The sequence below is a fragment of the Pantherophis guttatus genome, chromosome 1, assembly GCF_059756535.1.
Source record: "Pantherophis guttatus breed Tessera chromosome 1, ASM5975653v1, whole genome shotgun sequence".
Taxonomy (NCBI): Eukaryota; Metazoa; Chordata; class Lepidosauria; order Squamata; family Colubridae; genus Pantherophis; species Pantherophis guttatus.
Window position 1 is genome coordinate 209,594,036 of NC_142063.1, and position 24,786 is coordinate 209,618,821.

At 43.7% G+C, this 24,786-nt stretch overlaps 1 long non-coding RNA gene across 1 annotated transcript; it reads left to right on the forward strand.

Moving 5' to 3' along the window:
- Positions 1–1,698: 1,698 nt before the first annotated feature.
- Positions 1,699–24,597, forward strand: LOC117674130 (uncharacterized). The gene is made up of 3 exons (XR_004593695.2): positions 1,699–1,740; positions 18,619–18,680; positions 24,528–24,597. It is a non-coding gene; the product is annotated as an uncharacterized LOC117674130 (long non-coding RNA).
- The last annotated feature ends 189 nt before the right edge of the window (positions 24,598–24,786 follow it).

The window sequence follows — 24,786 nt, forward strand, 5'->3', positions numbered from 1 at the left end:
AGGAAACCCCGTAACATTTCAGGCAAATGGTTGTCCAATCTCTTCTTAAAAACCTCCAGTGTTGGAGCACCCACAGCTTGCCACAACTTCATGACTCCATTGGTCACTGCATTATTCTAACAAAGCCAATCTTAGGGACTTCTATTAGAGAAGAACTCTTCAGTGACTAGGGCTGGGGGTCTAGGCCAAAGGCCCTTGCTGCCAAAGGCTCTTCCTCACTTCCTTGTTGCATCATAGCACATCGCATGCAAAAAGCTGAGGCTCATCTACTTATCTCAAGGGTGCAGACTGGAACCAGGATAAGTGTTGGGACAAAGTTGGAATCGTGGGATTATTAAACCAAAGGGTTTTATGGATTGTTACCAGTGGTGGGTTTCAAACTTTTTTACTACCAGTTCTGTAGGTGTGGCTTGGTGGGCATGGCATGGCTTGGTGGGCATGGCAGGGGAAGGATACTGTAAAATCTCCATTCCCTCCCCACTTCAGGGGAAGGGTACTGCAAAATCTCCATTCCCTCCCGATCAGCTGGGACTCGGGAGGCAGAGAATAGATGGGGGTGGGGCCAGTCAGAGGTGGTATTTACCGGTTCTTTGAACTACTCAAAATTTCTGTTACCAGTTCTTCAGAACTGGTCAGAACCTGCTGAAACCGACCTCTGATTGTTACCTAGTAACAGTTTAGTTAGGAATAAGTTCCAGTGAACTCAGATGAGGTTGCTTTTGAATAACTATGGAGGGCTAGAAGATTCAGGAACATTGCAAATAGGTATAAAAATCTTATATTTCTCCATGCCAGAGCCTCAGAGAGGCTTATGACACACAGTGAATCAACTATCTCAGCAGCTGAGAAACTGACAGGATTGCTTAACACGAATAGTTCCCAGAAACAGCTGTTGTCAGAAATTCTGACCTCAAGATTTGGAATAGAGAATAGGGACAAGTAATTGTGAGCTCATCCACATCTCCTGGTTGCTATGGTGTGAAAATGCCCCTCTTAACACAAACATTTTCTCACAATGAAGCTTCCATCTGATTGCCAGCATACTGCTGAAGAAGATTGAAATCTGACTGAAGTATTCTAGCATAAAGCTATTGTTTTCCATTCCAAGCTAGGAGAAGATTTCCCATGTGGATGTTTTAGGTCTCATGGGAGATGACCCCTCAGAGGTCAGCACTCTGCTAGTCTCCAATTGGCCTACTGCTAGATTGACCCACCACCGGTCCCATCACTGGGGTCTGCACTTCCATGGCTATTTTCACTGTGACTATCAGAGGGGCAGCTAGACCCTAGAACTGTCTGTTTATGTCAGCCCTTCAAAGTAGAACAGACTAGGAAAACAAAAACATGCAGGCCATTACTACTTTCATTTTAAGTTTATAGTAACAAAAGCCTTCAAGTCTGAATGCGCTTCCCCACCTCCCTTCATTTTTGTGAGGGAGGATCTTATCTGAGGTGTTTACTTGGATTACACTTCTGCCCTGCACTGAGGTTTCTCTTATCTGACCATTGCCTTGGTAGCAGTTCTTTTTCATGTTCTACAAGGTCATTCCTTTTGCCCCTTACAGTTTCTTCTAATGTTTTGTTGTTCAGCCCTGGGAATATTGAGCTCATGGAAGTCTGATAACAGGTTTGATATTCCCACCGAAAAGAAACAAAGAAAGAATAATTTCACCCAGCATCATTTTTTTTTCTATTGGCAGATGAGGAGAGGAAGCAAGTGAAGATGAGCAGCAATTCTGAGTATGGGCACACAAAAGTGTATATAAGAATGTATATGTGTGAGTTTGTGTGAAAGGGAAGAGAGGGGGGGAGGGGGAGAGAGAGAGGGAGAGGGAGGGAGGGAGAGAGAGAATGAGAATTGAACAATAGAAAAAGTATGGTAGAGATTTCTGAAATATGTTTCCAATCCCTGTGCCCAATAAGCATGAGGCAGATCTTATAGCCACTGCATTCCTATCAATCGCCTTCCCATCAATATAAAGGAGAAACAATCTGGGTGAATTTATTTTGAAGTGAATCCAGTGTATTCAATATAAGCATTTCCATGTGGCATGCAGCGAGGAGGAGGTTGTGGGATTTTTTAGTTACATTTTCATCTCGTATTTTAAGAGGGTCTGGGAGGGGGGAGGGGCTTTTAAAGGGACCCGGGAGGGGGGGAGGGGGCTGTAGAGATGGACCGGGGGGGTCCATATAGCCACTGTGCAGGGTGGTGGGTTGGTTGGGCGCAGCGGAGGAGGTGAGAAGGGTAATCAGACTGGGGCGCTGGGTGGCGAAAAGAAGGGCAGTTCCATCAATGTGATACGTGGGAGGGGCAGGTATGGCGGACGCAGGGGACCATATCAGGTTTTGGGAGTGCGCATGCGCTGTCTTCGAGTGATTGTGCACTCCGGCCCCCATAGCGTGGCTCGAGTCCTGGATTGCACAGAGTCTCAGGCCCTGGGTCCTCGACTGATGTTATGTAATGCCAGGTCGGTAATTAATAAAGCCCCCCTCATTTGTGATCTTATTATGGAGGGGGGTGCAGATGTGGCTGGGATTACAGAGACCTGGTTGGGCCAGGAGGGGGAGTTCCCCTCGTTGAAATGTGCCCTCCAGGCTTTCGTGCATTTCATCAGCCGAGGGCTCAGGGAAGGGGTGGGGGGGGGTAGCAGCAATTATTAGAGAAAGTCTTTGTCCAAGGGAGGCCACTGTTCCTCAGATAGCCGGATGTGAGTCCCTTTTTGTGAAGTGGGGTCGTGGAGTGCAGATGGGTTTGCTGACTACGTACCTGGCTCCCTGCCACGTGGCAGCGACCCTGCCTGAGCTACTCAATGTGATAGCCGGGGTGGCAGTTGATACCCCCAGACTTATTGTTATGGGGGACTTCAATCTGCCATCCGTCGGTGAGACGTCAGAGGTGACTCGGGAGTTCATGGCTTCCATGACGGCCATGGACCTGACCCAATTAGTGCAAGGCCCCACTCATACAGGGGGACACACTCTGGACTTGATTTTCATCTCTGGTCAGTGGCTGAATGATCTTGGTAGAGGGGACTTAGACATTAAACCCTTGTCATGGAGAGATCATTCGCTCCTTCACTTAGAATTTCAAGCCGCTTCCCCCCGCCGCAGGGAGACGGAACCGACTAGATGGTTCGGTCCCAGGCGCCTGATGGATCCCGAAAGGTTCCAGATGGAGCTTGGGCCATTTCCGGAGACTCTGGCACACAACTCGACTGAAGACTTGGTGGCCGCCTGGGATAGTGCGGCCACAGGGGCTTTGGACTGCGTCGTGCCTTTGTGGCCTCTGACCCGATGCCGACCTCAACTGGCTCCTTGGTTCTCCGAGGAGCTGAGGGAGATGAAGCGTCGGAAAAGACGCCTAGAGAGTGTTTGGAGGACTAGTCAATCCGAATCTGACCGGACACAGGTGAGATCTTATATCAAGACCTACCTAGTGGCGATAAAAGCGGCAAAATCTAACTATTTTTCTGCTCTTATCCCATCTGCAGAGAACCGCCCAGCCGCTCTGTTTAGGGTGACCCACTCCCTCCTTCGGGTGGGAGTGCGGGAAGATCCCTTGTAGGGACGAGCTGAGGATTTTGTGCAGTTTCTGCATGATAAAGTCGTTCAGATTCGGGAAGGCTTGGACTCCGACTGGATGAGTCCGGGGAGGGAGACGGGGGTGAGTCTTGAGAATATTATCTGGGAAGAGTTCAACCCCATGGCTCCCGAGGACGAACACAGGATTCTGGGTAGGCTTAGTGCTGCCACATGTTTATTAGACCTGTGTCCCTCCTGGTTGGTACTGGCCTCCCGGGAGGTTACACGAGGCTGGCTCCAGGGGATTATAAATGCTTCCTTAAGTGAGGGTGCCTTTCCCACCGCCTTGAAAGAGGCGGTGGTGAGGCCCCTCCTCAAGAAGCCATCCATGGACCCGGCTGTATTAGTAAATTATTGTCCAGTCTCCAACCTTTGTTTTGTGGCGAAGGTTGTCAAGAGTGTGGTGGCACGACAGCTACCCCGGTACCTGGAGGAAGCTGTCTATCTGGACCCGTATCAGTCAGGCTTCAGGCAGGGGTACAGCACAGAAACGGCATTGGTCGCGTTGGTTGATGATCTCTGGAGGGCTCGGGACAGGGGTTGCTCCTCTGTCCTGGTCCTATTAGATCTCTCAGCGGCTTTTGATACCATCGACCATGGTATCATGCTGCAGCGGTTGAGGGGATTAGGAATTGGAGGCACCATGTTACGGTGGTTCTCCTCCTACCTCTCTGACCGCTCTCAGTTTGTGTTGGCAGGGGGGCAGAGGTCAACCTCGAGGTGCCTCACTTGGGGGGTGCTGCAGGGATCAGTCCTCTCACCCCTCACATTTATGTGAAGCCGCTGGGTGAGATCATCCGTGGTTTGGGGGTGAGAGTCCACCAGTACGCCGATGACACCCAGCTGTACATCTCCACCCCAAACCACCCCAATGATGCCTTGATGTGATGTCCCACTGCCTGGAGGCCGTGCGGGTCTGGATGGGGAGAAATAGGCTCAAGCTCAACCCTTCCAAGACTGAGTGGCTGTGGCTTCCAGGGTCCCGGTATAGTCAGCTGGTGCCATTGCTGACTATTGGGGGTGAATCTCTGCCCCCCACAGAGAGGGCTCGCAATCTGGGCGTCCTCCTGGACTCACGGCTGTCTTTAGAAGAGCACATGACAGCCGTAGCCAGGGGGGCTTTTTATTAGGTTCACCTGATCCGCCAGTTGCGTCCCTTTCTGGACCGGAATGCCTTGCGTACAGTCACTCACACCCTCGTCACCTCCCGTCTGGACTACTGTAATGCTCTCTACATGGGGCTCCCCTTGAAGAGCACTTGGAGGGTCCAACTGGTTCAGAATGAGGCCGCGCGGGTGGTTATGGGCGCACCTCATTACGCCGATGTAACACCTCTCCTGCGTGAGCTGCACTGGCTCCCAGTGGTCTTCCAAGTGCAATTCAAGGTGTTGGTTACCACCTTTAAAGCGCTCCATGGCATAGGACCAGGATATCTACAGGACCGCCTTCTGCCACCAACAGCCTCCCACCGACCAGTTCGCTCCCACAGAGAGGGACTCCTCAGGGTGCCGTCGGCCAAGCAATGCCGGCTGGCGACACCCAGGAGGAGAGCCTTCTCTGTCGGAGCCCCTGCCCTTTGGAATGAATTGCCCCCGGATATTGTAACATCTCTGATCTCGGGTCTTTCGCTGTGCCCTCAAGACCCTACTGTTCTGACAGGTGGGGCTGTCTAATTGAATGATTTTAAATTGGGTTTTAACTTTGGGTTTTAAAATTCGGCCAAAACTATTTAATGATTTTAATTAATTTTAACTATGATATTGTATATTTATGTTTTAATTTTGGCTGTACACCGCCCCGAGTCCTTCGGGAGGAGGGCGTTATATAAATATAATAATAATAATAATAATAATAATAATAATAATAATAATAATAATAATAATCACCTTAAGAATGGAGAGGGGTAATGTCAGATGGAAAGCATTTTATAATATACCAGTTTTTATAAGCAAGAAGTCTTTTTCCAACTGGCAAAGATAGAGTGCCATATGGTTCAGAGAGACCCAGCAATTCACTTCCTGTTCACAAGAAGAAGATACTCATTGTCTCCCCAGATGGATGGAGAAGAGAATCTCAACTTTCTGGATCTGTGACACTCATGCCATTTGGGGAAGTGATCATTCATACTTGCAGGAGGAAAGAGAGGAAGAGGAAAGCAACCATCTGGCCAATTCCTCAACAACTAGGACAAACACTGAAGCATTCACAGTGGTGGAAGCTCTTAGGAGGTTCCCATACGGGAGTCCCCATCTCCTACCTCAGCATTTCTCTTCTTCCAGGGGCTGGAAATCATATAATGTTTTTAAAAAAGTGTTTTCATTAGGTGCAAGTTAGTCTGCTTAATTTTGCCCTACGAATGCCACAAGAAAAAAAAAAGATGACAAAATGACAGTGGAAACAATCGGTGGTTGGTTTTACTGCTGATAGATGTTGTGAGGTGGAAGGGGAAAAGTTGTCAGGAAGCTACTAATAGCTGCTTGGAAACTATGGTATCTTTTATTCAGCTGGCAGCAACACTATCCAGCTTGGAGAAGTGGTGGATCTGGTCCAGGGCTTTCTATATCAGCATACTGTCCTCTTGACTCAAGGACAAGAGGCAAGTCTATGGTCACCAGTGTGAGGAAGAGTCTGTAACTTGCAGAGGAAAGATTTTTTTTTTTTATCAGACTCAAATATATAAAACAACCACAAGTGGTGAGACAAATGAAAAAATAAAGGTGACATGATGGGAAGAGTTAGTTTGATCTAGCGGTTAGGCTAGAAATCAGGAGATGGTGCGTTCTAGTCCCACCTTAGACATGAAAGCCAGCTGGTGGCTTTGGGACAGTCAATCTCTCTCAGCCCAAAACACCTCACAGGGTAGTTTTTGTGGAGAAAATGGGAAAAGAAAGGAGTATCTCGCATGTTTCACCACCTTGAATTGTTTATAAATATGATAAAGATGAAATAAAAATCAGATATCTATTTATCTACCAGTTTCCCCGAAAATAAGACCCTGTCTTATATATTTTTTGAACCCCGAAATAAGCGCTTGGCCTTATTTTCAGGCAGGTCTTGTTATTTTGGGACACCTGGAGCAAGACGGGGCTCCTCTTGCAGTCTTACCTGATTTCCAGTTCTCTCTCCCTAACCTAACCAGAAGAAATGGTGGGGACTGGCTGCACATGCATTTAATTATTTTCGGGAAGGGCTTATATTTGGGGGGGGGCTTATTTTAGTGCATGCGCTCAAAAGCCCGATTGGGCTTATTATCAGGGGATGTCTTATTTTTGGGGAAAGAGTGTATCTATCTATCTATCTATCTATCTATCTATCTATCTATCTATCTATCTATCTATCTATCTATCTACCTACCTACCTACCTACCTACCTACCTACCTACCTACCTACCTACCTAAATAGATAGATAGATAGATAGATAGATAGATAGATAGAAACACAGACAGACAGACAGAAAGGAAAGAAAGAAAAAGAAAGAAAGAAAAAAGAAAGAGAAAGAAAGAAAAAGAAAGAAAGAAAGAAAGAAAGAATGAATGAATTAGGAAGGGTTATAAAGGAGTTGCAGATGCAGCATCATGGTGTGAGCTCAAAAGTCCAGCAGGAGAATGGAGATGTGGGAGAGGTCCATGAGTAAGGCAGGCTGGGAGAAAAATAGGAGCCAAGCAGGCAGAGTAAAATGGCAAGATGTCAATGTACCCATTTTGATGGGCCAGATCTGAGATTTTGTCCTCTCTCTCTCTCTCTCTCTCTCTCTCTCTCTCTCTCTCTCTCTCTCTCTCTCTCTCTCTCTCTCTCTCTCTCTCTCTCTCTCTCTCTCTCTCTCCCTCTCTCCCTCCCTCCCTCCCTCTTTCACACACACACACACACACACACACACACTCTTTAAAGCCCAACTTTGCCTGGGAAAAGTTAAATATGAATCAAGCTGGACTGGTGCAGCAGATGGATATTTCTCATGCTGTGGCCAAAACATGCACACATTCCAGGTTTAGCATACCAGGGGGCGAGGGGAAAAAAACCTGGAGAATTTGCTTTGAAGTAGAGAAGCCATAGCCCGGAAGGGGGAAAGGCGATGTCTTGCTGCCCCCGTCCCCAACCTCCCCAACCTCTGTGGCCTCTGTCGGCTGCCTTTCCAGGGTTAATATTGATCTTGAAATGATTTGTGAATAATGTTGTGACTTAATTCAAGGCATATCCATCAAGGTCAGCAAAGGGCCTGGCTGAGTTATTTATTGGTGCTTTTCCCGTCACAGTGTTATGCCTCTGATTGTTTGGATACAGGTGCAAATGGCTTCCTTTCTGAATATTCTGAAGAGGTGGAGGGGGGGGAGGATGACTTTTTTTGAAAATTATTTACTGCAATGGCAAGTAATAGAAAAAGCAGCTGCCTGCTTTAATTGGATTTTCAGAGAAAGTAATATTTAGAAAAATAACCTTTAAAACAAAGACATATACCAACAACGACGATAAGGCTGTTTTCTGTCATCCTGAAGTACACATTCGGTATAGGCAGTCCTCACTTAACAACTGTCCTGTTTAGTGACTGTTGAAAGATACAACAATGTTGAAAAGGTAATTTTATGCCTGGTCTTGGTATTTAAGACCAATGCAGCATTCCTATTGTCACATTATTGAGATTCGGGCGCTATAGGGATGCTGGGATGGTTTTAATGTTTTTTAAATAACCACCAGTTATAAATAACCACAATCACAGCATCCCTACAGTCACATGACTGAATTTTGGGTGTTTGGCAATGGTGGGTGTTTATGACTTTTGCAATGTCCCACGATCGCCATTTGCCCACACCACAACTGGCTTCTGACAAGCAGAGTCAATGACGAAGCTGGCAGTAAAGTTGCAAATCATGGCCATGTGGTATCTCACTTAACAACCGTAGCCTAATTTGCTTAACGACGGTGCTGGAAGTGAGATCGTAAGTCCATCCGGGTCATGTGATAGCTTGCATAATCATATCATTTAACGAAAATGGCTGTTTCCAATTGTAGTCATTAAGTGAGAACTACTTATAATACAGCAGCCCCCAACCTTTGGGCACCAAGGACCAGTTCTGTGGAGAGAGGTTTTTCCACGGACCAGAAGGGGTGTGGTTTTGCATGCTGCCTGCATCCTGCGGATGGGGCTTCGCTTGTTTGCGTGGCCTGATTGCTGGCATGTTGCGGTCTGGTGCCGGTCCACAGATCGGGGGTTGGGACCCCTGTTACAATGTATATAATATGCACTAATAAAGGAGAATAGCTCAGGGTTGTCAGAAGGTACTCTCTGAGCTGAGTTGTTTTCTTGAAGATGTTTCATTACCCAAACTAGGTAACATCTCAATGCTAGTATTTGTTGCACTGATGATATTACCTGGTTTGGGTAATGAAATGTCTGCAAGAAAACAACCCAGCTCAGAGAGCACCAAGGACCCCTCAAGTGTATCTGTGTTTTGCCTTTGAGTCAGCCTTGGAACAGGCCAATTTTGCTACAGTCTTGACATGTCAAGTCCTGGCAGCATTTGCCTTCTTCTTAGGACTGAGAAAGAGAGTGACAGGTTAAAAGTTGCCCAATTGGCTTGGGCCTAAGAAAGGACAGAACTCAGGTGTCCCTGCTCTTAAATCCAGGACCTTAACTATGAAACCAAACTAGGAGGTATGTGTAGGTATGCATCTGATTTCCGATATGGTGCATATAAACTCCGCCTTATAAAGTCCTTTATTTTTTAAATGATTGTCTGATTGTCAGTCTAGTCCAGAGGTGGGTTTCAGCAGGTTCTGACCAACCAGTTCTGGAAAACCGGTAGCGGAAATTTTGAGTAGTTCGGAGAACCGGTAGTAAAAATTCTGACTGGCCCCCCTCTATTCTCTGCCTCCCAAGTCCCAGCTGATGGGGAGGGAATGGGGATTTTGCAGTATCCTTCCCCGTAGTGAGGCGGGAATGGAGATTTTACAGTATCCTACCCCTGCCACGCCCACCAAGCCACACCCACAGAACCAGTAGTAAAAATTTTTGAAACCCACCACTGGTCTAGTCCTGCTTAACTAGCTGCATGCAATGGGGTATGGCTCCAGATGGCAGCACATATCAAAAGATAAAACACATCCATAGTTCAATCAGGCACAGACGGTCAACTTGAAGAAGATATAGAGCAAGAAATACATCTCCACAGAAGTTCTCCTTTGATAGTTCTAAGAACCCTCTGTTTTATCTAAGTTTAGACTTAACTCAGCCAAACAGATTAATCACTTCTACTCACAGGAACGTGGTATCTGAATCCAATCTTCTAAGAAAGAGACGGGCAGTGATTTTACTCTTTCCAATCCAACAGAATGTTGAAAATAAACTGTATAAAGGCATTCAGATAATTCGCCTGCTCGTCAGCAGGGAACTCTCTGAAAATTGAACAAAATTGAACCAAATGTGCTCTAGTGGGAAAAGTTGATCCAAGGAAGATTGAGTTTGAAAGTGGGCCAGATCCTGCTAGGATCTGAAGAGGAAAAGAACCCAGAAAAATTCCCACAAATATCATCATCATCATCATCATCATCATCATCATCATCATCATCATCATCATCATTTTATTTCTATACCGCCCGTCTCCCGAAGGACTCAGGGCGGTGTACAGCCAATTTAAAAACACAAGACAAAACAGTGATTAAAAATTAAAATAATTAAATAGATTTGGCCCGGTTTAAAACCCCGAAAATTTAAAATACCCCAATTTAAAATTATTATGTTGATAGCCAGGCCTGGCTGAACAACAGAGTCTTCAGTGCGCAGCGAAACACCCGGAGGTCGGAGATCTTACGTATTTCCGGGGGCAGTTCATTCCACAGGGCTGGGGCTCCCACAGAGAAGGCCCTCCCCCTGGGTGTCGCCAGCCGACATAACTTGGCCGATGGCACCCTGAGGAGACCCTCTCTGTGGGAGCGAACTGGCCGGTGTGAGGCTATTGGTGGCAGAAGTCGGTCTCGAAGGTACCCGGGTCCTATGCCATGGAGCGCTTTAAAGGTGGTAACCAGCATCTTGAATCGCACCCGGAAGACCACTGGGAGCCAGTGCAGCTCGCGCAGGAGGGTGTCACATGGGCACGAGTTGCACCCATAACCACCCGCACGGCCGCATTCTGGACCAGTTGGAGCCTCCGAGTGCTCTTCAAGGGGAGCCCCATGTAGAGAGCATTACAATGGTCCAGCCGGGAGGTGACAAGGGCGTGAGTGACCGTGCGCAAGGCGTCCCGGTCCAGAAAGGGCTGCAACTGGCGAATCAGGCGAACCTGATAAAAGGCCCCCCTGGCCACGGCCGTCATATGCTCTTCTAAAGACAGCCGTGAGTCCAGGAGGACACCCAGCTTGCGAGCCCTCTCTGTGGGGGGCAAGGATTCACCCCCAATGATGAGAGAAGCTTTGGGATAGTGATTCAGGATGTTGCTGCTTGCTTCCTTCTAAGCTACCTTTCTCCTGATCACGTGACCCAAAGTGAAATTGCTTTTAAGAATGACAAAGAAATTCAGAGGCTCCCTGCAGGCTTTCATCAAGAACCACATTCTCCCTGGAGCTACCTGTTGGAAGCTATATGCCAATGATGAAGAGAGCTGAACAACAGATGAGTGCAGCTACCGCTCTTTCTGAGATCATCTGACACACCACTACTATAAAAAATCTGAATTGATCATCTGCAGAAAAGCAATTAGGTTGAATTGCAGGTTGCCCCTGCTCTCTTTGATTTAAATTATGGGTTAGGTTAGCCATTTCTAATGAGTTAATGAGTTTCTCATGTGCTGGGATTAAAATGCCCAGAATTCCCAACCAGTGTAGCCAAAACAATTGTAGCGCATCGGGTTAGAACAACTGATCAGGCTCAAATTCTGTACTTTCCTATATTTGAAGTATTATTAAAATATCAGTGTTACTCACACTGTAGAAATAATGCAGAATCATTATAGCAAAGAGAAGAATGCTGAATGTTAACTTGAACTGTATTATTTCAAAACATTTCAAATACAGTCTATTTTTCAACAAGTGAATGTGTTTATGGCATGTTTCATTATGTTCGGTCTGTTTTGCTATTTTATCTCTATTCTAAATTAAGTGACAGGGATGTTTTTCCCAGTCAGCTGCAATGCGTACCACAATTGTAATAAGTAAATTCACCGTAACTTTCAAATCACTACTGTTAATCAGAGCAATACAATAATACTGTTTTGGGATTTTTCAGCTGACTTTGCAGTAATTTAATTAAACTTCTAACAATGGTCTGCAAGAGTAACATTAACACTCAGGAATCCTTATATGTATTATGGGATGTTATGAAGGGATGGTGATGACCGAAGTTTTTACAGAAGTATTTTAGCCTTGTAGCAATTAAAGATAAAATAATATTTTCATTGCTGGTGAAGTGAAAACGGCCTTGTAAAAATATAGTCATAGGTGGGGGTGGGAATTATCATCATTACCATCCCTTCAGAACACCACTCCAAGATTTTTGAGTTTTTCACACCCATGTACACACACACACACACACACACACACACACACACACACACACTTTTGCATATTCAATGGGAGCCCTAGAAGGGTTTATGAGGTCCTATTTAGTTGTTCTAAAAAACACGAATGAGTGAATTCTAGTTGGGGATCAGAACACAGAGAATGGTAGCAGAAAAATGCACCATACAATGCTAGTCCTGGATTTGTGCACTATTATGCACCTAAATACAATATACTGGGTCCCTGTAGTGATCATAACTAGGGATGTCAAACTAATGTAAATCCAATTCAATTTACTTCCCACTTTGCCAAAACCCAATTTCCTCTCCAGGAGGTTTTCCTCTTTCTCTCTTTCTAATTTAAAACGTCTTATGTGAAACCAAAATGTAAAAAACAAATAAACAAACTACTCTTAATTAAAAAAAAAAAACACCATTTACACGATTTAAAAATACTATTTCATTATTTTGAGGCGACAATGGCTTTTTAGAAAGCGCAAGCGGGCTGAGGAATTCTGGGAGTTGAAGTCCACCCATCTAGTTTTACACATAAACAGTTGCTACGCCGGCAAGTGATATACGGTACTGTACCATTAGTAGCACCAAATCCCTCCCTGGATTACAAAGATCGCTTGGTGACCCTAGAGACCACCCGCTCCCCCCTCCCTTCTATCTCTCCCTCCTTGCTCGGTGTAACCTATTTGGCAAGCTTGTTGTACAGATGACATGGAATGAGTCCTCCTGACACCCTTCGGGATGTGGCACGAAGGGGATGCATCCATGACCACAAAACAGCAGGTAGTGGATTTAGTCACGCTTTGGATAATAGAGCCGAGAGGAGCAACTGGGCTCCTCTTACGCGGCCCCTGCGCTTTGTTGAGCAGCTTCTTCCTTTCTGCATCCTTTTGTCCGTCCGGCCTGCCGATCCCCAAGCCCAAAATGCCCCCCCCACACCTTTTTTTTTTTTTTTTTTACTGCTAGCCAGAATGGCTGTTCGGTGGCTGCTGCTGCTGCTGCTGCTGCTGCAAGGAGGGGCGGAGGCGGCCGCGCCATCTGTTACCCGAAACGTAACTGGCTGGCACCGAAAGCTGAACGCCGCCAACTGCACCCCCACCCAGACAAAGGAAAGCGCCCAGAGCAACGGGCGTTTGCAAAGAAGGATGCCCCGGCCCCAGCACAGCAGCCCAGCCGCTAATCTTCCTCTCCGGCAAATTCATCTGCAATGCAGATCCTATCCATTTTCCTGCTGTGACAGCAGCCGGCGAGATGCTGATTAAGGGGGATTCTGGCGGCCTTGGAGGGAGAGGGAAGGATAAACCAAGGAGGAGGCTTTTTGGGCAGCCAGAGGAAAAGAGCGGGATTAAGGGAAGCCGGCCCTGCGAGAGGGGGCCAAAGAATGGGCGCAGTGTGCCTGAAGATAAACTGTACGGGGGTTTTCTACCAAGACATTAGGAAGTTGTGTTAGTTTCTGCTAATCCATCACCTGTCAAGGGGGCTGTTTCAACAGGCCTCAGATTAAAGAAAGCAGCATTGTCTATTGTCTTGATTACTGGTCATTCTGGAGCTGTTCCCACTTCAGAGCCTTGAAGTTAATCCCAGTTTAGTAGGGGGGCTTTCAAGGAAAACATTCCTTTTAACTGCTGCAATTTTGTAACCCGAAAGAGAGGGAGTGGGGGGGGGGAGGACATGGGCTGGGGAGGGGGGTGAGGAGAGAGAAATCATTTGGGGGGTGGGTAAGGCTCTCCGCTGAGCTATCTTCCTGATCATACTGCTTGGTGTGTCGAGGCCAGCGGGCCTAATCTTTTCTCCATCAGCGGCAGGGCAGTGGGGCCACTTTGTACTCGGTCCCCCTCTCACACCAAGGAATCCCCAGTGGGATCGTTGCAATTATGGACTGTGAAAAATCTTCACGCCACTTCCTGAGCAGTCAATCTGGGGTGGGGTGGGGGAGCCGCTCTGAAATGCCAAAGATCTGCCGCAAAAAAAAAAAAAAAAAAAAAAAAAAAAAGCCAGAAACTGAGACAGCTTGGAAATGTAAGCCTATTTAGCTCTTTGACCCACAGTTTTCCCCCTGTTTTTTAACCTTTATTATTTTAACCAAGTTTTTTTTTTCTAAACCAGGAACTGACACACAGCATCCTTGGCCCAAGGGAACAATGTGCTCCACACTAGAATCTGTACGCTTGCAGTAGCCATTTATTTTATTTTGTTTTATTTTAAAAATGACCCTTGGCCTACTACTGTACCTGCTGTTTTATGACAACATTGCAGAGCGAAACTGGTTTCCTTGGGAGTAAGTCACATACAGGTCAATGCAACATATTTCTCTGAGTAGCTAAATTCATTACCTGCTGTTTCATTCATGATCATTGGCCCAATGTAGAAATAGAAAAAAAAAAACAATTGACAAATCATTTTCAACTGGAATCTTCTTCAACTGGAAGTCTTCAACTGGAAACATCTTGATTTTAAACCTAATCCAGAAAGTTCCATACTTTTATATTTATCTTCAAAGTTATCCCAGTTTAGTAACAAATTGAAGTTCTAAGATATCCAAGCACAGGCCTTCATGCCCTGATATCTTCCATATTTGTTGCAAGTACAATTTCTAGGGGGCCTCTCCAGCATGTCAATCTTTTCTTTCCTATTTCTGATAGGAGTTGTAATCTGAATATATTTGGAGGGTATCTGGTGGATTCTTCACAGAATTAGGGTTTGTGGTTAGGAACAGACAGCTAAATTTGAGTTAGTGGGAGAGATGGAGGGGGTGGATTCTGGGAAAAATTGGAAGAGGAGATATAAAGCCATTAAGAGACAAAAGCCATGTGTGTTGTTGGTTTATCTCATAAATGGCAACTCAGTGATTATAAAGCATTCAAGGAGATTCCTCCATATGAATGCACTAGAAATGATGCTAGGAAATTGCTCTAATTTTACCCTGCTCCACCATGCATTGCCCTCCTCCACCACATCCTCTGGGTGCATTTCCTGCTTGACTTTCAAAGTAATGTTTACATGCTTCAGTTGGCCAAGCACAGCTATTCATTGTGTCTGCTTTGTTTTGCTTTTTTCTAGAATCTAAGCAACCTTCAATTGGGCTATTTTATAAGTCATGAATGCCCCCTCATCTCAATAAATTCTGCTACATTGCCTGTTGCAGTGTATTGTTATATACATTTATTATTTAATAAATTTGATAAATATTTCCTATGAATGTAATGGTTATAACACTACCTGACACACAGAACTTCTTTTGTTCAAAACTCAGCAGTTTAAAAAAATATATACTATTTTTCTTTCCCTGAACTATCAACTTTTCTGCTGGACTTTTTTATTTTCCCCTTAAAACATAAGTATACCATCTATTGCGAAAATGACAAGATGGTACACTGGTCAACCTATATATGAGAAAAACAGAATAACCTACCAAAAAAATAGGTAACTTGAAAGAAAAACAACAATATTTCTGCTGGTAATGTTCTACAGATGAGACAAGCGCTATAACTACTATGCTAGTAAAAAAGACCTGATATTATGAATCTGCAGCAGACTTCATTCAACAAAAGGAGAAAACAGCAACACACACATACACATTTTCAATTTATTCCTGTGCCTGAATACATATGCATTTTTTATATTTTAGCTTTGCATATATATATAGTCTGCATTACTACTAATCTTCTCATCGTTCCCACCACCCATCTCCTTCCACTTATGACTGTATAACTGTAACTTTGTTGCTTGTATCCTTACAATTTATATTGATATTGATTGTTTCCTGATTGCTTATTTGTACCCTATGGCTATCAATAATTGTTGTACCTTATGATTCTTGATGAACGTATCTTTTCTTTTATGTACACTGAAAGCATATGCACCAAGACAAATTCCTTGCGTGCCCAGTCACACTTGGCCAATAAAAAAAATTCCATTCCATTCCATTCCATTCCATTCTATTCTATTCTATTCTATTCTATTCTATTCTATTCTATTCTATTCTATATGCTTAAATTGGTGCATGTGTTTATATGTGTATATTGAAATATATGTCCAGTAAGACTCAACCATAGGAAGGAAATCAATTGGCTATTACTTTCCTGTGACACAAAGTTGGGAGGATGCTACAGCAAGGAAATTATCCAGCAAATGGGCCTGGTATCCTGCAGTCTGGATGGAATATTGTTGTAAGTGCTATTAGTGTCTCAGTCTGGGCAGGATTTTCTTAAATCAGCTTAGAATCAAGCCTAGCAGAGGGGCAGCTTAAGAATATGTGCAGCTGTGTCTTTATGGACGAACTACAACTCTACTGAAACATGTTTTTTTTTTAAAAAAAAATAATAACAAAAACAAAGTACCGACCCATCCTCATTATCCTAGCTTTTCTAGTCACTAACATTTCTGCCTAGCAACCTGTTGTATTTTTAGAGCAAAATGCTTGTGACAGTAATATCCTGTTGTCTCCTAGGAAAAATGGATCTTTTTTTCTTCTTTCCTCTCTGGTTATCCATTTCCTCCATGTATTGATTACAGATTGAGACAGGATGCAAGTGCATCTGTCTCAGGTAGCTTGATGGAAATAGCATTTGCAAAGCAGCACTGCCCTGGGGATCCTCCGGTTGGGTGGCAAAACCTCTGAGCACAAGGCAAGGAAATTCATGCTTTCTCCATAGAATGGGAGGAAGCAGATTTCTCTGGCCAAAACCAAAGTTCAGAAACATTTTGCACATAATAAAGAGGTTGCTACCCATTAGCCTGAAAAGAATATATCTCTGCAGCTGCATAGCAGATAGAAGTCCAGCCAGCCAATCATTCCCATGATGTAAAACACGGGTGTGGAACCGTTGCCATCACGTGACATACCGCGACGTTTTCCCCCTTCATGGAGCTGTGGTGGGCATGGCCTGTGTGTGATGCATCTGGCCCACGGGCCACCAGTTTGATACCCCTGACATAAAAGGAAACACTTCAATCCTGTCTTGTCACTAAAATGACCATGCAATGCATTTTAAATGATTCATTTTTTTAAAAAAATGTAGACCCTCCTTGTTGTCCTGCAGTTCATCTACAGAAATATAGGATGTGAATATGATGTCAATCCGTTGCTGCTTTGGGTTGGTGCTTTATATTGGTCAGAATTTTGTGTTTGCAAAAATGAACAATCTTATTGGGAAGATTGGTGTTTGCATAGGTTATGGACCTTTGCTTTGATTATTTGCCAAGGGAACATAACATTCATAACTATATTTATGAGTAATAGTCATGCTGCTGCATCAGCAGTTAGGTGTTTGCCAAACAATCTCAGGAGTAGCAGTCAAGGCACCAGGCTAGAAAGTGGAAGACTATGAGTTCTAGTTCCACCTTATGCACAAAGCCTGCTGGGTGATTTTGGGACAGCACCTCTCTCAATCCTGGCATGAAGGCAAGGGTAAACCACTTCTGAAAAATCTTGCAAAAAAACTTGCAGGATTAGTCCAGACAATCGCCAGAAGTCAACACTGACTTGAAGGCATAAATCTACCCACCCACCATCCATCCATCCATCCATCCATCCATCCACCCATCCATCCATCCATCCATCTTGGAGGACAGAAAGAAACACAGAGGACAGGATAGCAGTGAGGGAGGCAAACGGATCAGACTGACAAAAGCAACAGTGCAACATTGCAATGCAAATCCTCCCCCCTCCCCCCCATTTTCTACTAGTGGCAATGGTGCATGTAACCATTTGCTAGCTAGAGGAAAGCACAAACATCCTGCAGGCATGTTATCTGAGACATCCAAAAAGAATATCTCATTTGAATAGCAATAGGCTCTATCAATGCGCCACGCAGAGACACAACAGACAGTTGTAACTCTGTGAAAGGGAAAAAGGCACTATCCACATTTTCCATACCATGCGTAATTTTATGTATCTCTATCATGTCTTCTATTTCTTGCTTTTGCTCTTAGCATAAGAATCTAAATGGCTGTAGCGTTTCTTCACAGAAGGGTAGCTAGAGTCAGTGGTGAAATCCAATTTTTTTTTACCCACGGTTCTGTGGGTGTGACTTGGTGAGCATTGCGTGGCTTGGTGGGCATGGCAGGGTAAGGATACTGCAAAATCTCCATTCCCACCCCACTCCAGGATAAGGATACTGCAAAATCTCCATTCCTTCCCCACTCCTGGGGGAAGGATATTGCAAAATATTCATTCCCACCGCACTCTGGGGCCAGCCAAAGTGGTATTTGCCAGTTCTCCGAACTACTCAAAATTTCTGTTACCGATTCTCCAGAATCTGCTGGATTTCACCCCTGGCTTGAGTCCTCTAATAGTTTTGGTTGTCTTGTTTGCACTTTCAGTAGCAATTATTAAAGCAAAATTAATTATGTGGTGAAAACAATATTTCATTCATTTTATTCCCCTGACCATGGCATTTTCCTTAGCTGTATAGGTTTTTTAAAAAAAATTAGGGAAATATTATTTATATGTATACATTCTCTAAAAAAAATCAAAGGAAGGGGGCAGTTTGAAATCTCTAGGGAACATCCTTCTCAATGTTTTTCCCCTTAGGGTCACTATGATGATGTATGCAATTTTCATGCAAATTTCACTCAAAATGCAGAAATAAAAGAGTAAGTAAACCATTTTGGAATTATTTATTAGGAACTCTGGACTCCTTCATGGAGCATGTAATGAAAATATTGTTTTATTTCAATAGAAAGAACCTGTTCCAACAGATGTAAAACCCAGGTTTGAAGACAGGTAGCTGCTTCACTGCTTTCTTTCGTTTACTGGCAACAAAAGGATAGTTATAAAGATTTTAGATTTCCTGAAATGAGTTTTTGATTTGCACCAAAATCAAAGAATCATGTGGCATTTGAAATGGCCACAGATGAATCAGATTGCCTTCCAAATCATTAAGAGTTGCTGGTCACTAAATGAGGGGAACCTGTATACAGAATCCCAGGCTTATTTGGAATGATTGTGTATTCATGTATGGGTTTTTTAAAAAAATATTCTCTCCCACCTGCTTTTCTGATCCTACCCTCCAAACATATCCATGGGTGGGTCTTTTTCTTTTATTAATCTGGGTGGGATCCTGGGAGGGAAGATTTAAAAACAGCTGAGAAGGAGAGTTAAGGCTCCCCAACCAGAACACTTTAATTCCAATTCTAATTGGAAACATCATAACAAAAGCTTGGTCAGAAGACGTACTTGGGACTATCAGCCTGAGTGAACAGGCGACTTGCTTAGGTAGAGTAAGTTTATCCAAACCCTGACTTATATTTATTGTGCACAAATACAGAGATGTTTAAAGGTGTTCAGGTAAACACTATGGAGGTAAAAAAAGACTGTCAAAAATATTTGCAACAGGCCAAACCGTCCCTTTCATCTTTCAATCGGAGTCCTTGGGTCAGATGAGAGAGAGGAAAATCACTGCCGGTGGCATTTTAAGAACAATAAGCTCAGATAATGTTTTATGACCTCAGTATGCAAAATCTAGCTGAATCTTAACCTGAGGTGTCATGGGCAACTCTCTTCATGTCAGCTAAATGGGCTGTTTGGGGATTTCCGCTGAAAGCCTTGACTAAAGCAATTTCAGGAATGCTGGAAAGGTCAACTGCGCGGATCCTGGTCTGACTTTTCTCCTGAAGAGGAGAGGGCTGTGTTAATAGTCAAACATTTGTTACTGAGGGATAGAGAAGGATCAAGAAAGGCCATTTTTTTTTTCAGCTGTCATTTCCTGATTTTACAGTGCTCATTATTTCTAGAAAAAAGAAAAAAAAACAGAGAGAGAAAAAATAAGGATGGAACCCTCTCATACTTCTTTTTCTATTTTGGAATGCACTGTTTTCTATTTTCAAATTTTTCTATTTTGGATCTGCACACATAGCAGACCTACAACGTGACCCTCTGCCCTCCTTTAACTACTATAGTGCAAGGGGAGATTTTTTTCCCAAAAGATCTCAAGTGGGCTGTTATTCTGTCGTCTAGTTTTAATTCCTATCTCTTTAAAAGTAATCCTTTTTGCTAATGAAATAAAGTGCAGTTCTGAAATATATGTGGAGTAATTATACCACCTGCATGCTAGTGTGTTATTACTTTGATTTCATTTTATTTTAGTTTCTGCCTAAATCCCACCCGCTTTTTTGAAATGCAGGAGGCCCTAAGCATGCCAGCTCTGATTTTGAGAAAAAAAAGGTTACACATCTTTATCCATTTTGAAGAACATGTTAAGGATCACACTAGGCGGAGGGACAGTGTCAAATCATGAATCCTTTCTGTATGGTTGAATCCAGTTTCCATAGTGCGTCATAGAGCAGAAAAGTCTGTACTGTAGTCTGTACTGAAATTCTATACATGTTCAGCACATATAAACATTGATCATGAATTAGCTAAAAAAAGGTTGGGTTATATAGAATACAGAATAACAGAGTTGGAAGGACCTTGGAGGTCTTCTATTCCAACTCCCAGCTCAGGCAGGATATACTATTTCATACAAATGGTTGTCCAGTCTCTTCTTAAAAACTTACAGGGTTGGAGCATTCAAAACTTCTGAAGGCAAGTTATTCCACTGATTAATTGTTCTAACCTTTAGTAAATTTCTCCTTAGTTCTAGGTTGGTGCTCTTCTTGATTAGTTTCCACCCATTGCTTCTTGTCCTGCTTTCAAGTGCTTTGGATAATAGCTTGACTCCCTTTTCTTTGTGGCAGCCCCTGAGTTATTGGAACACTACTGATATGTCACCCCTAGTCCTTCTTTTCATCAGACTAGACATACCCAGTTCCTGCAACTGTTTATAAAGAACTGTTCTTTATATGTTTTAGCCTCCAGTCCCCTAATCATCTTTGTTGCTCTTCTCTCTGTACTGGGTTCTTCCGTGCAGTCTAGTTAAATGCTTCCCCCAATACCGGCATTAAAGTTGTTAAACCTCCCCCCCCCCCAAATCCCTAACCTGCTAAAGGCATAATGCCAGTAAATGATGCTTCATATACTTAATGTGTATAGGCATGGTCCCCTAGCTGTGTTATCTTCCTCTCCCATCAACTATGACCATCTGGAAGGAAAACACATAATCAGACTCCTTAATGTGGGGATAGGAAGGAGAAGTAGTTTGACAGATGGCCACAATGTCACTTTTAGCCATTTGTTAACCTTTGATTTAATTATGCTCAGCTGCTTTACATGAGAGTATTCAAAGGGCATAGTGCTACTCTGGAATAGCACTACATCTGTACCAAAGGTATCTCAGATAACAGCTGACGGGCACAGGGAGTGGCACACCATGAAACAGGGGAGAGAGACAGAGACAGAAACTGTCCTGCTTCGTGAAGCAGTCTGCATCCTCACTGTCAATTTGGTAAACTACTTTTTAGACTGATCCACATCTCTGAGCTTAGACACCAGGTGGGGGCAGGAGAAAGTAGGATTTGAAGGGCTGGGTTTTCCTGCCCACCAAAGGAGAACTGCCTTGGATGACAATGTCCAATAATTGAGGGGAAGGCCATGGCTGCAGTACCCAATAAGTACTGGATGATCTCACCTGTGAGTGGGGAATCAGCTGAATGGTTGGTGAATGGCCTCAGATTATACCAATGGCAAAAGTTAATAGGGACTGTTCTACCTTAGTATTAGAACAACTAAGAATGCTTTTAAACTGTTAAAGGTGAAATAAAGCAATGCAATGAAGACCTAGCAATTAAAAGAAATTCTTAGGGATGTTTGTGCGATGGTTGAGTATAAGGGGGACAAAGGTGTCTTTTAGCTTGACTTAGACTTGTCTGTAATTGTGCATAGGTATTGAAGCATACCTGTACTGCAAAGGGGGGTAAGTGTAGATTGCAGACGGTTGCAGATAGACTGAGGTGCACACCTTCCAAATCTCAACTACAAATTGTGTGTCCCAAAGGTGCTTTTTCAAGAGGCAACTGGACTTTCTGGTTTTTCTTTGAAAACATTTTGCTTCGCGTCCAAGAAGCTTCTTGGACAAGAAGCAAAATGCCTTCAAAGAAAAACCAGAAAGTCCAGTTGCCTCTTGAAAAAGCACCTTTGGGACAACCATGATCTGGATGACTAAGAATCTCCATAGACATTACGCATTGTGTGGAGATACACATCCTGGATGCTGATTGGTTGACCCAACTTCCTGTTGGGAAGCGGGCAGACCATTCAGTTGACAAAATGGAGCAGCTAGAGCAGGGGTGTCAAACTGGCGGCCTGCAGGCTGGATGCATCATATGCAGGCCACGCCCATCCCAGCTCTGCAAAGGGGGAAAACATCATGAAATGTCATGTGACGGCAATGTGATGCCATGAGTTTGATACCTGTGAGCTAGAGGGTTTAAGTATAAATGCAACTGTCTTCAAATGACAGACGCATACAGAAGCATATGTTCCCTGATGTGCAATGATGCAGACGTCTGCTCCAGACTCAAATCCTCTTGGATTCTACTCTACATCAACTTGGCTTATTTTTTTTCCCCTACTTTAGTCAAGGTGGCTAGGAGTTGTCACCTGTTGTAAGTTTAAACATGCTAGGCTACTGGTATTTTATGTTTTTGTCATTTTTAGTCATTCCTTCATCCTTTAGCTCTTACCCCTATGAAAATGTCCAAGCCCAATTACTGTTTCTGCCTTTCCATCTGTTCTTGGTTCAGATCTGCCACAGCCATGCCAACATCATCTGTGGAATTCTTGCCCTTCATCTTCAAAAGATGTTCTTCATGGTGAATAATCAAAACAATTTGTTTTCCCCTCAAACTTCCTATATTCTCAGAAAGGTCAAATTATAGGCCTGAAATTATCTGGGGCCTGACAATATCAGAGTGAAATAGACTCTGATGGCATAGATGTAGGTCATCTTAAATAATGTTAGCAGAGGAGGAAAGATAGTGAGAAAGGAAATTGTGGTTTATTGTATGCATGGATGATTCAGCTATGGATTCTGTATAGGACTACATGTCTTCAATGCAAATGTTTCAGGTACAATCCCATCATATCCCAGCTCTCTAATGAATGAGTTGTTTAGTATGGAAAAATGGGGGCCTTTACAGCATCATGACAGAATTTCCATTAATGACTGATGTCCTTTGGAGCCACCCAACCAGAGGTGGGTTTCAGCAGGTTCTGACCAGTTCTGGAGAACCGGTAGCGGAAATTTTGAGTAGTTCGGAGAACCGGTAGTAAAAATTCTGACTGGCCCTGCTCTCCTCTATTCTCTGCCTCCCAAGTCCCACCTGATCGGGAGGAAATGGAGATTTTGCAGTAACCTTCCCCTGGAGTGGGATGGGAATGGAGATTTTACAGTATCGTTTCCCTGCCACACCCACCAAGCCATGCCAAGCCCATCAAGCCACACCCACAGAACCGGTAGTAAAAAATTTTGAAACCCACCACTACACCCAACCATACTTGTACCTCTTACAATAGCTAAGATAATAGGTTTTATATCTTACCAGTGATGCTGGGGTAATGCTTTTAGCATGCTTTTAAGTCACTAGTAGGAATCTGACAGGGGCCTATAAATGAAACAGAGAATTAAAAGGAAGCCACTGCGAAGTGGCAAACCATCTTCATACAATTGCCCCAAAATTCAGTGTGACCATAGCCATGAAGGTGCCAGGAATTTACTGAAGGGATTTTTTTTTCTACAACAAAGAATTGTTATACATTATTTTAAAAAACTGATAATTTTAAAAATAAATCTGATATACGGTGAAGGAAAGCATAACTCATGACCTATTAAATGTACATTCTGTTGTTTATAGATGCAAGGCATACCTTTATTTAGTATGTAATTTAAAAACAAGCAGAAGCATAATCTCAGCTAGCAGATGGGGATCTCATAAACAACATGCTAGTGTGTTTATTTTAGTGTGTGAGCAAAAGGAAGAAATATTCTTCTCTGAGATACCTGTCTGAAGGAGCCCATTTCTTGTGACTCTGAAGGAAAGCAAAGCTGAATGAGCGACGTGGCTATATGGACAGTTAAGTCTCTCTTCACTCGCACTCTGTGAAGAGTGCAATCGATCTGCCTCAATCAGGCATTTTGCTTCATGGAAATGGATTGCTGGGCTTCATCCTCACAAAGCTCCTTCCTGAGGTGAGACCTTCTGCCTCTTAGCCACTTTGCTTTGATGGAGGTGGCAGATTCATGTTTGCTGCAGTTTCTACCTCAACCACAAGCCTGCAGGTATAGAAGTCCCACCAGGAGAGTCACAAAGGGTAAAGGTATAATTAAGGCAGGGATGGAGAACCAGGAGCCATCCCGTTGGCACTGAATACTACTCCCAGAATCCCTCATCATTCTTCCCAGTTGGAGTTCCTGGAAATCATAGTGTAGGAAGTTAGCACTGGCCCCTCTCCTAGAAAAATGAAATATTCTAGGAAATATTAAAAAGGCAGAATATTTCCCCTAAAAGAGAAATAGAAATCTTAAGACAGAAACTGTCTTTCTTTCTTTCTGGAACTGAACCCAGATGGACATTTCTTCCAACAATTGCACAGCAACACCTGGAGGATCCCTAGCACTACGTTGGAGAAGTTCTAAAAAGTAAGAACAGTAAGCATTATTATAGAAAATGCTGAACTATCCAGCTGTAATGCCCTTTTGTGGATTATTTAAAATCAAGTCTTCTTTTTCAGGTTCTTGAATGATTTGGAGATAGGGGAAGCTTTTAAAAAAATCCTGATCAATGGAAAAAATTGGGGGGGGGGAGATAACTCAGTTAACAGTTA